The sequence below is a fragment of the Alligator sinensis genome, unplaced genomic scaffold (genome assembly GCF_000455745.1).
Source record: "Alligator sinensis unplaced genomic scaffold, ASM45574v1 scaffold806_1, whole genome shotgun sequence".
Taxonomy (NCBI): Eukaryota; Metazoa; Chordata; order Crocodylia; family Alligatoridae; genus Alligator; species Alligator sinensis.
Window position 1 is genome coordinate 477926 of NW_005842521.1, and position 7260 is coordinate 485185.

Genomic DNA, 7260 nt, shown 5'->3' on the forward strand with positions numbered 1-7260 from the left:
TTCCTACCCCCCTCCACCCACCACAACAGACTTATCAGCTGGAGGCAGCTCTGTCCAGCGTCATGGAGAACTGCTGCCTGTATAGTCTATGGCCAAATCTCTGAATCAGTGCCGAACCTCCGGATCCAAATTGGCCGAATCAAATCAGGACAGTGATTCAAATCACTGAATTGAATCACTGTCCCTCCAAATTGGCCAAATCCAAAGCAAATACTTCCTGCTTCACACGGGCCTAATAGTTGTGTGTCCTTATCCAACATATGCACTATCCCAACGGTAACAATGTAATGTACTGCCACAGTTCAGTTTATGAAGGGCTTGAACCTTATAAATGTCAAGTTAAATCATAGACTACCACATATGCAGAGTGAATGGATTACATTAGTGAATGTGAGAGCAGAATTCTACTCCCCAAGGAACCCATGTTTTGTTCATCTCTTGGCAGTAGTATAACTAAGTCAGGGCACAAAAATAGGAGCCGCTGCCACTAGTCTCCCAGCTACCATGTCACTATGTGCAGCCCACCTGTAGCCATTGTGTCACACACCACTACTGCCCTGGGCACAAAATTGTCCACATACACCTCTGTTTCTTGGTATATTTCCCTGCTATGATAGACCTAGGACAACCCCCAGCATGATAGTGTTAGTGAGAAAGTGCTGTACGTTGATCCCACAGGGAGGTACTCCTGAAAGAGACAACTTTTTAATGTTGCTCATAGAGTGACAAGTAACTTAGTACTAGATTGGAAGAGTGCCAATCTAAGGGGAACCCATTGTTTTCATTTGGGTTAAAAATTAAGCAAGAGGTCTTTTTGCTACAGAGTAGACATTTTAAAACTGCATAGAAAAAACTTACCAAGAGATGAAGCAGGTTGAAGTTTAAAAAATCCTTGTTTGAGGTTTGTTTACAACTGTAAGAAATTCATTTTTCTACAGGACCAAATTCTCAAACAAGTGGAAATTTCCCCCAGACATGAGCAATATGCTGCAATACTGGCTTTTGTTTTGTACTGTCCTGACTAGCAACAGACATGCTTTCAGTCCTCACTCTGGGGGCTGCTCCTGCTTCCTGCTTATTCTACATCAATTAGATAAGAAGGGCATGTGCTGATCTCCATCAGAGCACCCCTTTACAACTGTTGTAATTGAGGGCCTCAGAAGGGGTATCTCTGTGGGCATTTCCTCTGGAAAACTAAGATCTGAATGAGGAGCCAATATCCAAACTGTGAGCACTTTTGAACACAAGTTACATTTTTTGCATGATCAGGCCCCTGAAAGCACTCTACAGCCATGATGTAACACATGTGCACAGTTGCAAAGTGCTTTTAAAATGGCTGATTGCATGAAAAATTAACCCTCCTCAAATGAGGTATTAGAAGAAGGTGCTTTAAAGCAGAGCACTTTAGGGAACTTGTGTTCCCTTCAGGGTTAATTTTTTGCTGGGAGGCGAGGCTGTCAGCCCAGGAGGGAGAAGGAAGGGGAGGGAGCAGCACGGAGCTGTTGGCTGGGCTTGGCCTAGCTATAGCTGGAGTTGGGGTTCAGGGTGGAATGGAGCCCCCTCACCTCATGGGCCCCATGCAGTCCTCTCAACTCAAGTACCTCAGGGGAGAGCTCTAACTCATAGTGTTTTGTGTAAAGTGCCACGAAACAGCGGGCCCCCTAAACATCTGTAGGCACCCTGTATTCTACCTACTTTTTTTTTCTGGTTGGTGCCTTTGACCAACATCCTTCCAGACTATAGCCCATGGTAATTATTCTAATATTTTCAAATGGCTAGATCACAGCAGTTACTGTCACAGCTATATCACATTCTTGTTCCAGGATAGGCATTTGCTGCCCTTCAGGGCATGCTATAGGACACACATTTTATTCAACACTTTAGTCCTAATGGGGATGGGAAAGGAAAGTGTTGAAGAAAGGTTCTAAATCAGTGATTCTCAACCCAAGTGCCATAGCAACTGGGCTGCCTTGAGATCTTTCAGGGGTGGTGTTGGATGCCACACAATGTTAGTGCTGTTAGGTGTGCAAACATGATTAACAAGATAAACCAAAGAGTTCAAACAGAAATCCATACTTGTGGTCTTTCTGAGTTTTTTGCAACAGAAAACCTGCTCTATTATTTTTCTGTAGTCAAAAAAAGTGAAAACTAAGCATTGGCATTTTCTGAGGGGGACTGCGAATCTACCCAGGGGTATCTCAAATCTAAGAAGGTCAAAAACCACTGTTATAAATGTTCTTTTCCCCCCCTATCTTTTGTATGGGGGCAGAAGAGATCCTCAGCTGGTCTAAACTGACTTCACAGGTTTCAATACCATTTTACACAGCTGAAGTTTTGGCTCAAAACTATGTCTTTTCTAACAGTGATCTTCCTCCATCATGCATGCACGTCATTTTTTACAGTTGAACTCATACTAAGGTATACTGGAAGTATAATACTCTGCTAGCAGTATAGCAAAGAGAAATGTTAAAAAACCTGAAAAAGTCCATGTTGGGGTAATTTTTCAATGAAAATGCAAAATTTGGGAAACTTCCATTAGCTGTAGTCATAATTTATTTTATTTTTCCCAGAAATATTGAATTTATTTAAAAAGTAAATTACAAAGACAAAAATTACATGAACTTTCCAAAAAAAAGCAAAAGCAAATATAAATGAAAATAATACAGGGGGGAGGGTTTCACCACTGTATTACACCATTTTATACTAGTCTGACTCCAGTTGAATTTAGTAAATGAATTAGCCAATAGGCCTCTTTCTGATGGCATTCACACTGATATAAAGTAGCATTAGTTCCACCCGTGTCCAGTAGCATCACACTGGGCGTGTCTACACATTCATTAATATGCTTTACAGTCTACATGTTCCTTAATGTGCTTTTGTTACTGTGCATTAAATTAGTACCTCTAATGTGAAGTACTAAATAAATGTGCATTAGGCTGCCCTAATGTGCAGTAACAAAAAAGCACACTTTTTAGTGACACAATGCACTGTAGCCTGTTTTTACCCCTTGTTACTGTGCATTAGTGTATTAGCACAGTTTTTGATGTGACACTTTAATGTACAGTAAAATAAACTACTGTGCATTAAAGTGCATGTGTAGATGTGCCCACTGGTGCTAAGCTGGTTCCATGAGAGATAAAACAAGTACTTGCTCTCTCTTGCAGTGAAATGGTTAATCTTCAGATGAAGCAATTCAGATTTAAAAGCAAAATCTTTGGAAGGCAAAAGCCCTTCCTTTGACCTTTGCAAAGAACTCCATTGCAGAGAAACTTTAACTATTTTAAGGAGTGATATGTCATTAGGATTCTGCATATGGACTTAGATTCCAGAGCATTTAAGCCCTACCAGTGCTGCCAGAGAGCTAAATAGTAATAAAGTTTGAGTAAAAGCTTTCCTGGGTAAAATTAAGTCACAGAGGCTGTCTCCCCTACTGGGGTCTCCTGGGGGTTAGTCACCTGGGGAGAGGGCTGCATTAGTAGTCACTCAGGGAGAGGGCTGCGTTTTCTGCTGGTCATAGAGCAGGTCACTGCATTGACTCAGGATATGCTGGTGGCAGTGTAAGAGTGACATAGTAGCCCTGATGGTCCAGAAATTATGCAAGAGGCAAGAATTTCTTAGGGTGATATCTCTTATTGGATCAATTGTGCAGTAGAGTTAGACAAACTATAAATTGCAAGACATTTTTCATCAAGTCACCTGACAAAAGCTTGTCTAACTCTACTACACAGGTGGTCCAATAGAAAATGTCACCCTAAGAAATCTTTGCCTCTCAGAGTATGCTGTCAGAGAGAGGGCAGGTGGGGGAGGGGTCACTGGTATCCATTCTTGCATAGATTCAAAGACTTAAACCTTATGCCAAGGCAGCATAGCCTACTGGCAATTTGGGAAGGTGATTACCATCCTGTTCCATACTTGTTGGCCCCACTTAAAAAGGGTTTTATAAACAATGTGGGTCATCTTCACAGAACTTTGCAACTACTGGACCTGATTCTTCTCATTCTTCTTACCATGGGCAGATCCAGGAATTTGAAAAGGGGATGCCATCAGTGCCACAGAGAAGGCTGCAGTTCCATTCTCCACCCTGCTACAGATGATACCAAGGCAGCAGCTGCCGGGGACTTTTTGGAGTCCCTGAAGCAGGTGAGACTCTTCTCCACAGCTCTGAGCAGCCTCTCCCTTCAATGCAGGCACCTCTCCTCCTATTGTCCCCTCACCCTCTCCAGCAGGGGTTGCCTAGGGGTTGCCTCTGGGTGAAACAAAGGGGGACCCACCCACTACCATTACAGTCCCCAGCTGACCTGGTGGCAGGGTAGCCCCAGGACTACTCCAGCCCCTGGCTTCTGGAAATGGTAGAAGGGGATCACAGCCTGGCCAGGGACAGTAGCAGCAGGGGGCAATTCCCTGTCCAGTGCTTGCTCAAGCACTCTGGGGGACACTGGAAGCCTGGTGCTGCTACTGCCTCCTGCTGACAGGGTGCAGGACCCCTCCTGCACCACTCCAGCTTGGGGAATTGCCCACTGACACCACCATCCCCAACTCTGCCTGGCACAGTGCACAGCTGCTTCCTGCAGCTGAAGTCCCCTGGACCCAGGGCTAGGGATGGTATGTCAGTGGGCAATCCCTCCACTTCCAGGCCTTCCTGTTCTCTGCCAAACCCCACCCCCCACGTGCCTGAGAACAGGTGCTATCAGGGGGGATTGCTCATTGATGCTGCCCTCCCCAGCCCTGCCCAGCACCCTGTGCAGCTGCTCACTGCAGCTAGAAACCCCAAACCTTGGGAGAAATGCAGTGGAGGGGGAAGGAGCAAGCCTGTCTTAGTGGCTTTTAACAAAAAAAATGGAAGATTAGGAAGGTTACACAAATTTAAATTCTGACTCCTCATCCCAGGAATCTGTCTTCCCTAGCACAACAAAGGGATTTTTCATTTTTCAACCTATAATATCTGCTCCCTATTTCCAGTTTTTCATAGTTTTGTAACAACTGTTCAGATTTTACTGTGTTGATGAGGTCTCTTAGGTGAATCCTGTAGTGAAAAATATGTGAAGCCAGATCTTTTGTTGGCATAAACTGACTTCATTGGAGCTATGCTAGGTCACCGTTGCTGATGGTCTGGCCTTTGGTTTCCATGTAAAAGTCTTTCTTTTTCTTGTATTCCTATTATCTGCTTTTTAAGTTAAGGTTTGCACAAAATCAATTGATGTCAGATGATAAGTACAAGTTTCTCTGTGAAAAGCTGTATCTTGTACTTTCTTATGGTAACGTGAAACGGTTTTAACTTAGAGAGATCAATGGCTCAGTGGGCCATGTTGCTCAGATGTGCACACAAATGGGATCTAGTCTGCACAAAATCTGTGTGCTGAATGCAAGAGCAAAGTGTGGCTTGATTGCCTCCAGAACACCGTTTTACTTTTCCCCAGATTCCGGGGAAGCTCTTCATTGGGTTCAGGACCTCTGCATGGTAAGGAAATGGACTAGAGAGACAAAGAACCTGAGAAGAAATTAATGCATCTTGAGGCGGTATTACTTTTCCATAGATTTTAAGGCCAGAACAGATCATTAAGATCAGTTGATCTGATCTGTATAATGCAAGCTATTAAATTTCACTAGGTCATTCCTGCAATGGGCCAAATACCTGTGGAGATCTCTCTACATTATGGAATTCCACATAAGAAGTCCCAGAAGCCACAGTGAATGAGGAATCATGCTTCCTGGAAGTCAAATTAACATGCAAAAGACTTAGATTTCTTAAGAAGTGAACCTCATGTCCTAATAGAGCATTCTGGGAAAACTCTGAGAGGGAAATCTTGTAGAAGGTACTTTGGGTCTTGGTACAATAGGAAGGTTTACTCATGAAAGCAAGCAGCATCATACTTGGAATCTTACCCTATGTAGTGATGCTGTGAATTAGCTCAATAGTCACTAGCGGTTGCTACTGAAAGTCACTCATTATCATTGTAGGAGCATAGCAGGTGCTATTATGGTCCAGACCAATGGCTCAGGAACCTGTCTCCAACAGTCTTGAAAACCAGATGCTTCACGGGAAGATGAAAGAGTCCTGATAATTGGGCAATTATAACATTTTAGGTGGGTGCTCAAGACAATCTCTAAAATGAGTTGGTGAGTTCAGTCCAGTTCCCAATGGACAAACATCCATGTCACAAAAATCCTGTGACAACTGATTTCCTTGGAAATAGTTTTGGCTTAGAGAACAATGACTAACTGAGACACAGACTGGTACTCTCAGTCAGGACGGAAGTACACTGACTGGGGAAGTAACAGACTAGAGGGAAGCCTTCACTGCTGCTATCCACGTTGTACCAGGCCTATGGCTAAATGGAGGGTTTCACTTTTCAGTTATGACACCTGGCACTTTTAAGAAATGCCTTTAAAAGGTATTGCAATGTCCAACAGAATTGGTCAGAGGGCAGGGTAGATTTGTGCCTTTATGGACTAACTGAATAAGGTATAGAGAGAGATAGCACAAATGGACTTAGTATATAATTCATTCATAATTTGATACCATTTATAAAAGCACTGAAAAGGTCATTTTACATAATTTCTATATTCTGCTGAGTTCCCAAATGTGGCAATTTAAGGTTCCTTCGGAAGTAAATATGAACACCCTATACATCATTTCTGTGCGGGCCAGGAGCGGTCCGAGGCCCTCGGGGGCCTGTGCGTGGCGGGCTGTGGCCAGCAGCCCAGACACGCCGGGTCGGGGAACGCAGGCCGGCGGGCTAGAATTAGGCATGGACGCTTAGTGGTTGATTAAAGATTATTTTACTTACACCGAAGATGGTCGCGGTGCAGGCAGGAAAACTTGCTTGGGTTGCGGTTAGATAGAAAAGAAGAGAGGCAGACAAGAGTTCCTTCCACGTGAACCTCTAGCCCAATCCGGTTGAAGGCTCTAAACACGCGAGCCCATCGCGTCAACCGAAGAAAACAACTCAAAGCAGAGAGCTCTGGATACACTCACACGAAGTTTGCTAGGCTCCGTGGAACTTGCGCGCAGGGAAGAAGGGGTTCATTGAAGGATTGCGCTTGGCGACGGGGAGAGGCCAGAGGTTGATCAGACCCCTGTAGCCTTCTTAAGGTACATGCTGGGTTCGATAGGCTCCACAGCGCTTAGAGATCTTCACGAGACGTGAAGTTCTCCTCCTCCAGGTGGTTGTGGAGTCCTCCCTTGCGGGGGTTCTCCTCGGAGTTCTCCAACTTGGGCGGAAACCGCTCAAGCCTCTTATACGGCTAGCAAGCCAATCG